Source organism: Pipra filicauda, unplaced genomic scaffold, assembly GCF_003945595.2.
Source record: "Pipra filicauda isolate LSUMZ 115617 unplaced genomic scaffold, ASM394559v2 scaffold293_size922472_pilon, whole genome shotgun sequence".
Classification (NCBI taxonomy): Eukaryota; Metazoa; Chordata; class Aves; order Passeriformes; family Pipridae; genus Pipra; species Pipra filicauda.
In genome coordinates, this window is record NW_024104413.1 from 719,475 (window position 1) to 736,245 (window position 16,771).

At 45.2% G+C, this 16,771-nt stretch overlaps 1 long non-coding RNA gene across 1 annotated transcript; it reads right to left on the reverse strand.

Moving 5' to 3' along the window:
- Positions 1-2,360: 2,360 nt before the first annotated feature.
- On the reverse strand, positions 2,361-10,163 carry LOC113983571. The gene is made up of 4 exons (XR_003539137.2): positions 10,136-10,163; positions 9,909-10,050; positions 6,375-6,464; positions 2,361-2,423 (listed from the first exon to the last, which is right to left on the reverse strand). It is a non-coding gene; the product is annotated as an uncharacterized LOC113983571 (long non-coding RNA).
- Positions 10,164-16,771: the final 6,608 nt, after the last annotated feature.

Below are 16,771 nucleotides of genomic sequence, written 5' to 3' on the forward strand. Positions count from 1 at the left end.
CCCAAACTGGAAGGTGAAAAGAAACTGACACTTACCTATGTTTTAAGACAACTCTGATGAGATGTGTCTTGCAATGAATTACTTAAACCAAAGCAGGCAGAGACTTATGGAGAGAAGGACAGCACCCCAATAGAAGCCCCAGCTGTGGAGATAAATTAGAAAAAAGGCTTTTAAATACCACAGATGGGCAGTAGCTCAACACCTGGGATATAGAGCCAAAGGGTTGGTCTCCAGAACAGGTTATGACTCCTCACATTTAGGCTGTTGAGGCTGGTTGGGATATGGCTTGGATTTGGAGTTGAGGTCTGGACTGAGGTTTTGACTTGTTGCTATTCCGAACAGTTCCCCGCGGCAACTGTCTTATGCTGAGTAACCTCCGTGTCAGGTTTCCAGTGCATCTTCCAGTCTGGATTAGTGTCCTGGAGGAATGTGAAGTATTTAGCAGCACAGTTGCCTGCTTCAAGGAGGATGTGCTGCTGGCCTCGCTCCACAGGTTCCCTGGGGATGGGCTGAGCTTTAACTGAAAGCTGTTGTAAGTTTTGCAGAGTTTTAGAAGAAGACTGGACACCCTGGGGCTGCAGAACGTGCATGTTGGGGCAGAGTCCTCCACTTCTTCATACAAAAAAGCCAAAATCTTAACTCTGAAATTGATGCTAAAGAAAGCAGCTCTTGGAACCAGTTCTCCGGAAGCAGGAAAGCCCCTCATATTCCTGCCCTAACACATCCTCAGCACTACTTTCTAGTGGGATGCATTTCAACCTTTTTCTCAGGCATCACTGATTTTTTACCACCTCCCCATCTCCTGCATTGCCATTTCTTTGCTTTCTTTCTAGTCTCGCTGCTCAGCTGGGACTGGAGAAATGGCCATGGAGACATACAATTTGTGACAGATAATTCTGATTTATGCCACTTGGTGCTATTGCACAGGGCTTTGAAAACAACATGTCTCAATGAAGCCACATGTATTTTGCTGTTTGCTGCTCTGTGAAGACTGGAACAGCTTAAGGCTTCGTATGTATCCTCCTCTGCCTGGTGCAGAGAGTATCCTGCTATTGCTAAAAGGCATTTTGACAACGTGCATTCAGTATTATCCTTCCTGTAGGGGATCTCAGCAGCAAAACTGTTGGAGTTGCTGGTCCAGGCTGAGTAGATATGGCTTCAGGTTGTGCTGAGGGAGTTGTATTTTTCCACCTTTGCTGTTCATGGTTTACTGGGTGAGCTGGGACAGCTGGTTTTCCCTTCAGGTGGTGCCTGGGACAGAAGCAACAGATCTGGGAGTGAAAGGTCTAAGATGTCACTTGCTGTTCCCTCAGCCTGAAGAACAGTAACTCATTACTGTAGTAAAGCACCAGTCCTAAATAACCCCCTATGATTAAACTGGCCTCAAGATGGGACAGCAGAGCCAATGGTGTGATGGATGTCACTGTCCCCAGAAATGGCCCAAGTGGATCCCACCAGGGAATGGACATTGTGCAGGAAGGGAAATCTCTGAAATGCAGCTCCCTCAGGAGATGAAAGAATCACCCAAGGCGGTGTTTTGAAGATAGCCTGGAAGAGCAAGAATGGTGGGAACTCTGCATGGCCAAGATCTTGGGGATGGGGCAAAGGGAGGGGAAAGGAGGGGTGCAATATGATCCCATGGGGATGTGCACTCCTGCAAAGGAGACCCAAAATGAGGCTTCTGTGTCCCCTGACTTGCTGCACAACTTGACTGTAAGCAGATGTACCCCAGGAGCAGAGGAGCACCACGCTGACTCCAGGCCCTGCTGTGCTCTTGGGGTGGTGCCCACTCCATGAAGTGGCTTTGGCAGGCCAATAGATCCTGTGTCCTGAATCCCAAGTGTGGAAGCAGGGACTCTGCCTGAGCACGCTGCACGTGATGTGATCCAACCATCAGAGGACACAGGCAGCTGTGGAGAGGTGCCAGCTGTGAGGGCAGCCCCAGCCTGAGGGTTGCCTGCTTTAGGGTAGGTCACTTATATCTTTTTATGGTTTTGATGGTTTTGCACATATTTTCATTGTGCTGCGCTTTGCTTTTGCAATCACATGTAAAAAACAGTCAGGATACATAAAAACAGGAAAGCTCTTTAATCTTAAGGTCATGAGAATGACACTTGACCTAGCAAAGCTACTTGTCCAGTTGCTTTGCTTCTAATACACTTGATTTTTTTCTTCAGTACTGACAGTGCTTCAAGCCTGTGGATTTCAGCTGTGGCTCCAACTATGAAGTTTTAGACAAGTGATGAGTCAAGGTACCTCTTGAGGGGACTATGGTAAACTAACAAATGATACCATCTCAGAAGAGCTCTTGCTCTCTTTCCACCAATTTCTTCTTTTCTTGAAATATGTTCAAGAGTCTCGTAAGCAAATTGGTGGGTTTTGTTCATTGCATGATCTTCTTCAGCTAGTGAATATTAATTCTCCTATTGGGTGAAATAATTAGAATAATGCAAATAGACCCAAGCAAGAGTTGCAAATTAAATGATGCTCTGATTACTTCAAAATAAACAAAGCAAGAAAAATACATTGACTTTAACACCTAAATTCATTGTATAAGCAGAATCAAGAGGCTGAAGACCAGAAGGAATGTTAAAAGTTCCAGTGACCCTAAATCTTGGGTCATGCAATTTGAGCTTTGCCATTGGAAAACTGTTGCACATATATGCTGTGTTTTAAAACCAACACTGATGACCCTGCAAGAACACTCAATGGAATCAAATTCCCAAAATCACTCAAGTCTGTGTTCAAACTATTCAACTTCAGAGCATGGCTACAAGGCACAGATATCACTTGTGGAAGTTTCCAAACCTAGACTGAACTTTGCAATGGTGCCTATCCTTCACAAATGCTTTCACTACAATTTATAGGAGGGGATCACCCTTGTACAGGGCAGCTCATCCCAGTTTGGCAGCGGACCAGGCCAGCTTGCATTTGGCATGAGCAGGGAATGGCCCTGTCCCACCAAACTCCAAGAGTGCCACTTGGCAGCATCAGACCACATGGAGCTTTTCTACAGCTGCATTGCAGGTGAAGAGCAGAAACCCCTTATTTCAAACTCCTGCATTATCAGAAAACTTTTAGAGTTTCTCAGGCATTCAGCACAAACCCACAGTCTGTCTGACTGAGGGAGAATGCCTTGCAGCAGGATCGAGTTTTATCCGGCACCAGGTACACTGATAACCCTCCCTAATCAGTCGCTGATCTCTGCTTGGTGAAAGCACTCCCTGTGGTATTTTTACTGAAGCTATTTTTAAATGACAGTGTGATATTTTGTTTTCTTTTGCTCGTTTGTCAACGAAGAACTGGCTGTGCCGTGCGTCTGCTCTGACAAGAAACTTCCAGTTATTTTTCAGCCCATTCCAGCTGGGATGGAGGCAGGGCTGGAGAAAGTGCTGGCTGCAGGCAGGGTGAGCCCTCCAGGGAGCAGCAACCCTGCAGACCTCTGCCTGGCGGGGTCCCCGGCTGTGGGAAAAGCCTTCTAGGTTTCTTCTGACAGTGGTGCTCATTGTGTTTTGGGCTGGTTTCCACAATTGTGTTGTTTTATGTTTAGCTGAGCTGCTGTTTACATGAATGTTGGAGTTTTGTTTTGTTGTGGGTTTTTTGTTTGGTTTTTTTGTGTCACTTGAATTGCACTAGGTTTTCAAGGAATTACATTTTTAGGTTTAGGTTCGTGATGCTCTCAAAGCGTGAACATCTAAAAATTGAAAATTAAAACCTGTTATGTCCAAATGGCATCACTGCCTGGACAATTTGTGTTTCACCTTGTCAAACAGCTTTCCCAAACAGAGATGGAACAGGTTCCACCTCTTCATCCAAGCGCCTGGACATCGCTGCATGTTTCACAAAGGGCTGCATGTTTCACATGTCATTTCTCTCAAAAATTCATTACAGAGTGGCACTAGCCACTTTCTATCCTTCTAGGTTTCTTCTGCATGAAGGAAATATAAAATTCTTGCTGGAATTTTGCTGATTCCCAAGCCCTCCACCCTTAAGCACTATTGGATGACAGTTGTCCCACAGTTGCATACCAAGATTTTCTGCCCCATAAAATTCAGACATGAATGGCTCACAGAAGATAAAACTCTACTGGGAAATATGGATTGTCTATGAGTGAAGGGCTATTGGACACAAAACATGTCTAACTAAATCCTGGAAAATTACATTCTCTGGTTTTAAGTCCTCTGTTGGTACATGGGCCCAAGATTCCTGTTTTATCCCAGGATTTGTTCCACCACCTTCCCTCACATATGACATGTACAATACTGCTTCCCTACAGAGCTAATCCCACAGACTTAATCAAGATTACTGCTCAGGTTGCTTGAATACCATTCCATCTAAGAAACAGTGTTGGACCCAGTCTCAGGAGAGGATCAGTCTCTGCGGTCAGTCCTAGGAGCAGAACTAGATCTTTACTAAAATTTGCTGCCCTGATCCAGCAGATCCAGCAGTTGGAACAAGAAGGAGAATTGCATCCCTTCTTAGCCTTAGCTCTGCCAATTCCCACCAGTTACTGAAGCTGGTTTTTACAGTGCAGAATCCAGTAGAACTAGATTGAAACCAACATGCTTTTTTCCCATTGAGGATCTGACTTGTATTCTAAAATATCTTCAATTTTCCAGTTCCTAACACAAAAGCCATCAGGAAGACCAGATATAGCCTGACGGGTTAGATCTTAAAGATATGTTGGACACTAATAATTTCTGCTGCCTTTGGTTAAGATCCTCAAGGCAATAATAACGGAAGCTTTAAAAATATGTCCCTTATTCATCATGGCTTTACGTCAGAAGTTTACTGCTCTAATCATTAACTAGCCTGCTGCATTATCTATGAAAATTGCTTGGTAATATTTATGAAATGTGACCTTTGTTAATTCAACGTTACAAAGTGTTGGATTCATTCTGTTTGCAAGTGGAACAGATTTCCAAATCACTCTGCAATTAGTACAGTTTGATCTAACCAGCCTATCTCTGCATGGGGTAGCCTTCTACTGAAACAGCAGGATTGCTGTCAGAAATGGAATGTATTTTCCGTATGGCTGAAAGCATGGCTGTGACACCTGCTTGCACTACATCATCTTTGGCAAAGGTAATTGCTGAATGAATATTCTCAATAAGGGAAAACAGTAACCAGACTAAGAAAGATTTTTGTTATGAGAAGTACCTCAATTAACAAAAATAAAAATATCCGTGACCAAAAATGATTGCTATGTTTAATATCGTCAGCAGAAACCAAGAGGAAACAGGACAATGTTAGGCTGAAATGGGCACAATTAGCCATTCCACAATGGATACAGGTAAAGGAATTGCAAGTGACAACAGGAAGATTCAGGAGACCAGGGGAGTCGAGATCCTTTGGTTTGAAATTCTCCAAATCACTCCCAAGGCCACCAATAGGAGGGGGTGGTAAGGTCCTTCCCCACCTAAAAAGTCCATCTTCCTGATCCACCTAATGCTACCACGGATTTCTGATTCTCACAGGACAACCTGTACAGCTTCAGCATATGTGGTGTTTTGGAGGAACCAAGTTTCACTGGAGCAACAAATGTGTTGGACAAGCGTCACGCAGTGAAGCCATGTGGCACCATTCAGCAGCAGATCACTAGCAATGTGCAGGGTCTGCCGCATTATTATCATATTTTTCCATTCCCAGAGCTCTGCATGGTCAGTGTCAGCACTCCCAGTTTCAATACGGGATAACCAATGCCGTTCAATAACTCCAACTGGGACTGCCTCATGTGACACACCACACTGGGAACAAACTGAGCATCTGTCAAACTAACCTGTCCCTGCGTTAGTCCCCTGAGTTTGTCCACTAGCAATGGACAAAATCAGAGCTTGGTTTGACAAGACAAGTTAAGCTCTGATGAAATCTCTACGTAGACTCGTAAAAGACACCAGTCTGGCCCTGTGTTTGATTTTCCTCTAGCGTGACATCTGACTGTGCTTTCCTCTGCAGGAAACAAACGTCCTCTTGGATAAAGCAGGGACTGGAAAGCCACAGAGACACCCACTCTCATGTTCTGTTCCCAATGTGGGAACAGAGAAGGAGGCTGAGGCAGAGTTGAAATGGGATGGGGAGCAGGTCCTCATCCAGGACAAGCTGGTGCAGCTGCTCTGCAGACAGCACAGCTCTAACAGGCCAAGGGTAGTTTGATGTGGAGGCAGCAGCACAGGCTGCAGAAAGCCCTGCCCGTGCTCTGCTGCCAGTCAGTCCTCTGTGGTTCATGATTTGGTCCTAAAATTTGAAGCTGCCTGCAAGCCTGGGCAGCTGCCTGCAGTGCCTGATGAACCTCTCCTCTCCCTGTGTCCTTGACAATGTGCCGGAAAACAGAAGAGCTGCTAAGGAAACAAATGTGAGTTGTGCCTGTGAATTACCTGGGTTTCTTGGCATCTGGCTGAAAATTGTGGCACTCGTTCCCAGAACTCACCAGAATCAGGGAATCCTCCTTCCTCCACGTCACTCCGCTGTCTCCCAAGGGAAAGGAAAAAAATACAGACGTTTGAACAAGGAAATAGCAAGTGAGAATACAGAGACGTGTACAGGCTTTTATGATATGGGAACTGGGGAAAAAACAGGCTCCACAAGTACCAGTACCATGAGCTGCAGCATTACCTGCTAGTGGCAGTCGGGAGAGGGACCCTCTGACAGGCTGCATTCAGCACAGCCCACTTACCCTCCAGGTGCATTTATTTGGATGCCTATCCCATTTCCCAAAATTGTTACCTAACATGGGAAAATTTGGAAGGGGTTAAATCACGTGCTGTGAACCAACTGTCAAGAAGGAGAAGATTTGAGAATGAACATGTGAAACCAGGGAGAAGGGGAACAAGCAGCTGCTCTGATGGGATGAGCTCAGCCCCTCCAGGTGTCCCAGGAACACAAAGATGTTCCCTGGCAGCCACGGTGAAGGCAACGGGACTGGCAGTGACTGCATCACTCAGAAGTGGGGCAGCAACAGCACAGGCATAGCTGCCCTCTGGCTTCTTGCTGGGGCTCCATCACATGCATTTATTGCAGTTGCATGTGCCCACACTGGTGCAGAATGGGTGAAGTCCTGAGGGGATCTGGCTATCCCACAGCTCTGAGGCAGGCACAGATCCAGGGAAAGAGGGAGGCTGGGAGAGAAGAAATGGTCTGGCCAAAAACATGTCTAGAAATCCCCAGGGTCCTGCTGGAGAGCAGTGCTAGAGCCAGGTTCCTCCCCACTGAGCTGAGCAAGTTCCCCTCAGCAGCAATCAACGCAATGTTTTCTCAGAATCAAGGATTGCTCCATCAGACAAAAGATTTTCCTCCTACTGGGTCCTTCCTCAAAGATGGGGCTCTATCTACCATCCACTGCTGTTCCCTTTCAGGAAACACATGTATGAGTGAGTGTGGTGTGAGAGCACCCTCACATCTTTGTAGTGTCTATGACATCCCAGCATCCGCAGTGTGAAATCCCCATTCGGTTTGAGGTCTTCTCTTTGCCTTTTTTTCCAACCACTTCAGCATTTTTGAGCTTCTGAAAGTGTAGGAGTTTCTACTTTTTTGCATAACTAGGAAATTGAGAGCTGTGGTTTATCTACTTGTTTCCTGTGAAACAAAAAGGGCTGAGAGATTGGGGGAGTGTGTGGGGTGGGGTGGGGTGTTTAGATAAGGCTGCCTAGAGAGTACAAGGATGAGCATGCAGTATCATGAGGAGAGATTTTTCCCTGGGTCCCACTGGCATAAAGAGAAGACTGCAACCACATTTGTCTGTGGAACTAGACTTGGCTGTGGACTTGACTTCTGAGAAGTATCCCTCACTCCCAAAGGGATGTGCTGCCGCTTGCTGTCACTGTACCTCTCAGGCTGTGGTTCAATGGCCATGGCAGTCCTCCTCTCTTGCCAAGGGGCCCTGCAGTGCTGGCCAAGCACCCTCTTCTTCACCAACGTTAGTGACATTTTCTGCTGTGAAAATCCTTTCCCACATGGCAGTGTTTGCCACAGAAAAGTTCTGTTGACTAGGAGGTGTTTTGAACAACTTGACAAGGAAGGGGCATGGAGGGTGAGGGATGGTCCATCCATGAAGATAGGGGCAGCACTGATGGAGAGCTTGGTGCTCCCCATCAGGCTGCCCTTTCCCATCCAAGCCTCAGCCCTGAGATGGGCTGGGACTGCCAGGATGGGGAAATGGCTCAGGGAAAGCAGGAGGAAGGCATGCCATGATTCAGCAGCACTCCTTTTTGCAGTCAGCATTCCAGCTGCCAGAAGAAGGCAAAGTTTCTGTTTGAAAATGTTTTCAGTTGAATATATCATAAAAAGTAATAACATATATTTCAAGATGTAAACAGTAGCTCTTTTCCTCTAGCAAGAAAAAAAAAGGCAATAAGGCAATTACAGCCTTTGTGTGTTGCTAGCTGTTTACTAACATGTAACATAACTCTAGGGATCAAAAGTGGGGGAAAGAAACTGGATTAAAGGAAATGTGGGCTTTTTTTAACTGAAAGTGTGCACCATAAAACCATTATGCTGAGAGGATGACTAATGTAACCAGTGTGTGTTTTGAAGCGTGTCATGAACACTTTTTATGCTTTCTGAACACACAAAGAGAAACCCCAGGAGAGAATTAATTTACAAATCTGATTAAGCATAGTGCCTAAGTGGCAAAAAGCATCATACAATAAATAGTAGACTCCACAGGTGAGCAAAGCTTTAAAAAAAATAAAACAAACATACTCTACAAAGAGCCCAGATGTGTGCATTTTGGATAGTTTAATGTGTTTGATTAGATGTCAGAGGTACAGACAATGAAAACAGAGGTCACGTGGAAGTAATAATACTGACCTCTTCTTCATTAAGCCATCATACTGCCTGCTAGTGTAAAGCACATATCTGAATTTGGAAAGCAAAGGCAAGGCTGTAAACACAAGAATGAGTCCTAGGATAAGGATTTTCTGCTTGATGTCAAGGAAGATTTTAAGAGTATTGTTTGGCCAGTCATAGAGGAATAAGCAGGGGTGGACCAAGAACCTGCCACCTCCTGGGTTTTTTTTCTCCTCACCAGAGACAACCTGTTCCCCCACCACTGACCCACAGAGTAGGGCCAATCTACCCCAGCACCAAGTCTTTCCCCTTGGGTGCAAGACCTGTGCTGCATCACACAAGGTCATAACAAGGTCCTGCTCCAGCCACTTTTGGCACCAGTCTTGGCTCCTTGAGTCTCAACAAAAGCTACCTTTTGTAGCTGGTTGTGTCAGCCTTTGTTCACTCACAGTTATTGGGTAGTTTATGATAATGTTTCAGAACTGAGCAGTACTACTGCTCAGCAATCAGGGGTTACCTCTCTTGAGGGACTTCCTGAGTTCACAGGAGTTTGGATGCTAATTACAATACCTTGTAGCCATAGATCAGGGGCGCCTTCAAACTCCAGACATGTTTATTAGAAGTTAAAGCTTTCAGTCTAACCAGTGCACTTCTGAATATTACACCTATCTTTTTATACAAAGGGAATATACTTTTACTAATCTTCTCACCCCCCTGGCATAACTGACAGCATGCATAACACTTAAACAACCTTCGTTATTTAATTCAAAAACAGAGAGGTGACAGAGTGACCTGGCATGACTTAGACTTTCCCATGTGAGTGAGTGGTGAAATGCCCTTTCCTAATACTGTCATGGCAGTTGTCTGATATAGGTCTACCTTTCACCATCCTTAGCACATCCAAATGGGAGGCAAAAGTGAAAGTCCATCCCTGTGTTACACTGGTCCCAGTGAACAGAAGAAGGACCATTTTGTGGTGAAAGCCCTGAACTGGACTTGAGGTATCCAAGTTACTACAAGTTACTACAGGTATCCCATTCCTCTAGTAAAGAGATCCAGGGATTTTTCTGGTTTTCTACTTCCCCTTTCATAGGGAAGATTTATTTGTAACTACTTTCTCCTACCTTTGTCTGTTTTCTCTGTGTTGACTGTCAGGTCTTCACATTAGAAAAAGCTCTCTCACTGTGTGTAGGTCATCTAGACTAGTCTCCTGTAGATACCAAGAGACCAGCAACAATGAAGAAGAGCTGAAGAGCTGCCAGCATCCTGAGAAGGTGGAAAAAAGGAGAATCCATTAAGTAATGCCCTGAAACTTCTCTTCTGCGGGCTGGTAAAACACACATTCACTTACACAATGCAGGCACTGTCAGTGAGGCAGGAAGTTGTGTCCTCGGTATCAGGTCTCTGTGCTGTAACTGCAGGGAGTCCAACACCTTGGACGTGGCTCAGGCAGAGAATCTGTGTCACACGAAAGAGAGGAATGGAAACAGTGTGAAGCCATCGGCAACAAAGGAAGGCGAACAAAAACAGGACAGAAGGGATCAGAGACACAGAGCCAAGTACAAGGCAAAAAAACAAACCTGTGGAAAGCTGGTAGGAAAACAAATAAAGTAAGTTTAAATTCTCCATCCTGCCTCCCAGTTTCTTCCACCTCACTAGCTCCTTGTTACTGAAATTTTCTCCCAGGGCTAAAATCAACACAAAAGACATGGCATCCCACATGACACTTGCAGAGTAAAACATCTGCTTGAGGATGAATCATAGAATCACAGAATATCCTGAGTTGGAAGGGACCCACAACGATCATCAAAGTCCAACTTCTGGCCCTGCACAGGACACCCCCAAGAACCCCCATGTGCCCGAGAGTGTTGTCCAAACACTCCTTAAACTCTGTCAGGCTTGGTGCTATAACCACTTCCCTGGGGAGCTTGTTCCAGTGCCCAACCACCCTCTGGGTGAAGAACCTTTTCCTAGTATCTAACCCACCCTGACACAATTTCAGGCCATTCCCTTGGGTCCTGTCACTGGTCACCACAGAGAAGAGATTAGTGCCTGCCTCTCCTCTTCCCCTCCCAAGGAAGTTGTAACTTCAGTGAGGTCTCCCCTCAGTCTCCTTTTCTCCAGGCTGAACAGACCAAGGACCTCAGCCACACCCCATACGGCTTCTCCTCAAGGCCCTTCTCCATCTTCGTTGCTCTCCTTTGGACTCTCTCTAATGGCTTATTATCTTTCTTATATTGCAGTGCCCCAGACTGCCTCAATGTTCACAGTGAGGCTGCCCCAGTGCAGAGCAGAGCAGGACAATCCCCTCCCTGGACTGGCTGGCGATGCTTTGCCTGATGCCCCCCAGGACAAGGTTGGCCCTCCTGGCTGCCAGGGCACTGCTGACTCATAGAAAGGTTTGCATTTTGCATACATCACATTTAGCAGATACAGTGCTGTGTGGGTTACGTAAGGCTGGGTCGTAACCCCCACATGCTACAGCATCTTACATTCTGGTCCCCAAACAGACAGAGCAGTTTAAGTGGTATTTTTTTGCACACAAGATTGCTTTTGGCAAATTGTCCCTTTTGGAGGCCATTCCTTTTTACCTCCATGATGTCAAAGAAGTGTTTTGGGGTTGTTGAGCAAAGATCTTTCCTTTGCTGGGATTTAGTGCCTCAAGCAAAGCCCTGAACCCAACACTCATCTTGAAGGTTTAGCTGGGAAGAATTATAGGGAAGCTGCACATAGGATAATTGTTTGGCCAGACCTATGCATCCCACCTGTGAGCCCTAAAAAAAGTAATCACTAAATCAGTCCTATCCACACAGCTATAGTAGGAGTCTGACAACAGTTAGATACTCATTAACATGATTGATTTCCCATTATCTAATTAATTACTGCAGATTTCACATTTTTATGTTACTTGCTTTGCCATTTGTCCAAGAACAGCAAATGGCCCATCACCACAAAGTGATGGCACTGAATTTGTACCTTGCATTTTTCCCCAAATTGGTGCAAAACTATAATCAGGCACTGGCAAGAGTGGCCCAGGAGGTCCCTGGGTGCTCCATCCCCTGCCTGAGGCTGGAGCCAAGCCTCTTGCCAGCTTCTCATGCTGGAGGTGCCAAAGGTTCCCCAGGTAGCCTAGCCCAGTGCCTTGCTGTCCTCATCAACAGAACATTTTGCTGATATCTGACCTCCTTGTTGCAGCTTCTTCCTCTCTTGGATGCTGAAAGCTGATGATTTCCTGCTTGCACTAGCTTTTTTGTTGCATAAGGAAGGGAGCTTGTTACAGTCATCCCACCTGACACTTCACTGTTTCCTTATGTATACCACGAAGAGAGTTGGCCATTTTCCTTGCTTTAAGTGGAATAAGAGACTGCAAGACAGTGTGAAATCAAGGCCATAATTTTTTATTCTAAACCATACGTTACCGATACAGTTCCTACAGAGTGCTCATCTAACATTCAGTTTCATTTCTCCATAGGAGTAATTAGCTTGCAATGAGGAAAATCATTTAATTAGGCCCACAACTGATTAGAGCCTGGTGCATAGCCTATCGAAATAAAGGAGAAGACACAAATTGATTTCAACATGTTTTGGGTCAGACCCAATCTTCCAAAGCAAATAGAGAGATAAGACAGCATCTGCTGAGTATTCACCTGCCAAGTCTTTGTACTGATCTCTAATTTTAGGTCCTACAGGCAATTGTCCAGGTTATTTACCACCTGGGATGTTTTGATCTTCTCTCAAACGTGTGTATTGATGTACGAGCTCTCTTATCTCTACCACGATAACACTGGCCCAACTATACCAGCAGTATGAGGCTCAAGATCAATACTGATTCCTCCATCATTCAGCCAAACAGCATTTTATTTACCTAATTACTAATATCTATTAAGGGCCTGGACTGGAAAATCTTGACTAAGCAGTCTAAAATGCGTGAGTTGGACATGCTATAGAAATGCAGAGTATTATCATCACTGCACAATATGGGATGTAACTACAATCTTCCCGTCACAGATTCACTTGGTTCCCTTACAGCTTACACAAATAAGTGACAGAATCCTATGGCTGGCAGTAGATTTTCATCAGCCACATTAGGTATTATTTTTTCCCTACTGGGAATAGATCTCAGCAATTTGCTTACCTAATTACTGCAGGCCTATAAATATGTTACAGATATCTGTCCTCTGATAAAAACCTGTTCTCCCATATAGGTATGCAGACACTTGGCTCCTGGAGAATGGCTGTATGGAAAGACATCACGGGTCCACCTCTAATTTCCTTCTCATCTCAAAAGCTGATTCACCCAGATTACAACTCAGTAGATTTTGCATGTCCAAGCACCCAGGTGAGCAATTTCCATGCTTAAATTTGTAAATATAACTTATTCTTTCTTGGTTCCTCCTCCATAATAAATATTCTATAAACTAACAGCCTCTATCTATTTTATTGGTCTCTATAGGACACATGAACTCATTCTTCCATATCCAGATGGATTTTCAGACAAAAGTGCAATACAAATTCATTGGAGCTTCTTCTTATAAACTCAGCAGACATGACTGACAGATACCCAGGATGCCGGTTCCTCGGGTAGAGAAAATGCTATGTTTTTTACTTTACAGAATCACAGAATCAATTAGGTTGGAAAAGACCTCTGAGACCATTGAGTTCAACCTATGACTGAACACCACCATGTCAACCAGACCATGGCAGTAAGTGAATGCCATGTTCTAAGCATAGATGTCATTGAGACTTTGTTACTGACTCATTTTGTTCATAAAGCCCAATTGCCTCCGTCCTGAAGGGGACATTCTGTTTGCCAAAGGCAGGCTGGCTTCAGCTCCCTTTGCCAGCACATGTGCACAACCGTGCTCTGTTTCTCTCTCTGTCCTGGACTGCAGCAGGGTGCTAAGCATTAAGGCTGAATATTCTTTTACTGCTATATGATGGGCTTTTGTCAAAGTTACCTAACAAGAAGGCCACTCTAACAAAGTGTGTCTGAGCCATGATTTCTTCAAAGCCTCTTTGCATTGCACTAGTTTATATATTTTGTGGAAGCTTAATGCAACAGAAGCGTACACAAAGCCCCTTGTGGAAGCTTAATGCAATACAAGCATACGCAAGGACCCTTTCCTACACCAAGGGAATGTAATAAGACCAGGACATGCCTGAGATTCAGATCTGAAATCGTGTAACAAATCCTTACTCTGCAGTATATCTTAATGCCAAACATGCCAGACTGGGGACTGGGACACCCAGCCCTCCTCCCAGCCCTTCTCCTGCCTTTGCTGAGTGACGCTGGCCAATTCTTTCACCACTGCCTTGTTTCTTTTTTGTCTTTTAAAATGAAAGCAGTGACAACACTGCCTTCTGTGAAGTGCTTCCAGTGTGGCAGCCTCAGTGAGGGTTTTTAGGATGATGCTGTTCAAAATCGCCAGGCATGGTTTAGGCAGAGCAGGATGATGGGAGTAAATCAGCGTCTCTCAAGCTTTTCAATCTATTCCTCACTTCAATCAGTTAAGAATAATTTCATGCCTGATCACAGAAATGGCTGCAGGGCCTGGCGGCAGGGTACTGCACGTCTCGCTGCTCGGGGAGTGCTGGCGGAGAGGGGCAATCGAGGTCCCTGCAGCCAAACTCTCAAGGACGCTAAGATACAAATGTTGTCTTTCATAATAACAGCAATTAACAAGAAATGAACGTTACAAGGGACTGGCATTCAGTTTGAAGTACCTTTTTTTTTTTTAGATTTGACTTTTAAGCGTGTGTGTACTATAATGTTACATAAATCCTTGCTAAATCCCAAACAAAACCAGGAAAAATTCAATTGTTTTGGGAAAGCCAGTGACTCAAACAGTGCAGCAAACAACTGGACAAGGCCAGGCAGCAAGCTGGGCTAGTGAGCATCACGTAGAGAGCCCACCAACTCAAATGTGTGGGAGTCATTCGGGTCCATAGGACCCCACAGTATCCATAGTACTTGCTGCTGTGATCCTGGACCAAGCTACTCTCCAAGCCTATGCCTGGGTACAATTCAAGGGGTGTGACAGGTCAAGGACCAACCCAGGAAGCACATGGGGTGAGATCGCACAGACATGACCCCTCCACACCACACAGTCCCTCAACACTGCAGCAGCAACTCGTTAACCCTGATACCCCCCATACCTTCATGTCACGTAACCTCAGCTTTAAGGTCTGAAAGCAGCTCCCTAATGGGCTGCCGCACATCTTCAGGCACTTTAACTTAAAAAACTTACCCCAAACTAAAAGCAAACCACACATAAAATAGAGTGATGACTAAAAGCCACATGTGTGCCAGTAGCAGTCCAGAGGAGATACAGGGCCAAGCCCTGCCCTCTGAGATCAGGGATGGAGAACGGTCTTTGATCTCGCTTTACTTGGCAGAGTAAATAGAATCAGTGTCTCCAATTGGGCTTGGGCACTGACAAAACTGTTACTTCTGAAACTTCTTTCTATTCAACTTTCAGGTGTTTTGGCTTCTGCACCTAGGAAACAGAGTTCATGATCTCAATCACAGGTAAGATGAGAAATTAAATGGGATTTGAGATGCTGAGTCAGGGAACTGAAATTTGTCAGTAGCAGCCCTGAGTGCAGATCCCCTCCTGTGTGGGAAGTCAACTCTTTGCTGATTACTTAAACCTTGCAACACTCAAGGAAACAGGGGGATGGACTCCAAGGCACAGTGTAGGGGGTTATCTTTGAACATAGGGATAAGATGCAGTAGGGGATTTAAAAAGATAGAAGAAAGATACATTCAATAGCTGCAATGAGCCAAATATGAAAAGCAGCATAGGCCCAATTATTCCTTTAAGGTCATAGGTGGGGAATAGTGAATGAAGTTGCTCGAATTATTGATTGTCAGCTTCAGACCTCTGCCTTTACCACAGCTCACGGCAGTGAGCTGTTCTGATGTCACTGATCTCACATGCTATGTCATGCCACAGGACGGATTTTGGAAAACAAAGGCACTGTAACATTTAAAATTGTAAATACTGCCACTCCAATCACCAAGTGCAGGCGGCAAAGAAACCGCAAACAGTTCAGGTTTTGGGGTGTGGCTGCTGATGGCTGTCCCTTCTGCTTCTAAATATAAAGTTTTTCAAACTTCACCATGAAGTGACAGCTACCCCTTATCACTGAAGGCCAGCTGTTTCTTTAGCACTCAGCTGTTCCTGCTGCTTGCTCATAGAAATGGAAAAAAGCTATTTAGAGACGCAAATCTGCAAAGCCTTTGAGCACATGTATCTTAGAGCCCATCCTTCAGATCTTAGAGTAATTCGGTTGATCTTCTTTCACACCCATTTTACACCTCTGCACCCACACTGACACCACCAAGGCTAGTCCTGGTTCCCTGGTACCAATAAAACCACATCCAGAACTATTCCTTCTAGGTATTTTAAAAGTTTTTATAGTGCCTCCTGAGACGGACTCAGTTGAGTTCACTCCCTGGGACATGCACCTACAGGTCACTGTGTGTCACTGCTTGTTTGGAATAAGCCAGCCCATACATTGTCCTTCCCAAGTGCGTGTGGGTTTACTCTGGATTTCATCAGCAGGGGCTCTGTGTGTGTGTGGGGTGGGGGTTTACACAGATTCTTACAGTTCAAGCAGGCTAAAACAGTTTATGACTCCTGGGGCCAAGAGCCACCATGAACTGGCTTTTGTGATTGCACTGGTCCCCATTTTACAGTCCTGAGCACCACTGCATGACACATACTCATGCATAGTCCAGCTGGCTCCAGTGACTCCTCTCTTCCCAAAGCAGCCTTTCTATGCAGGGAAGGCTAGAAGGACAGGGCCCTGGAAAGTAACAATATCAATGTGAAATTGTGCTCGATGACCTTAAAACAACTATCTTCAAAATACTTCTGCCCACACTGAACAGCAGAGAGAGCAATCACATTGAGTCTGATGTTTTTTACCCCAGGAGTGGCTAGAGGTTCTGGGTTTGGGTCCCAGGGAGTGCAGTGGAGGC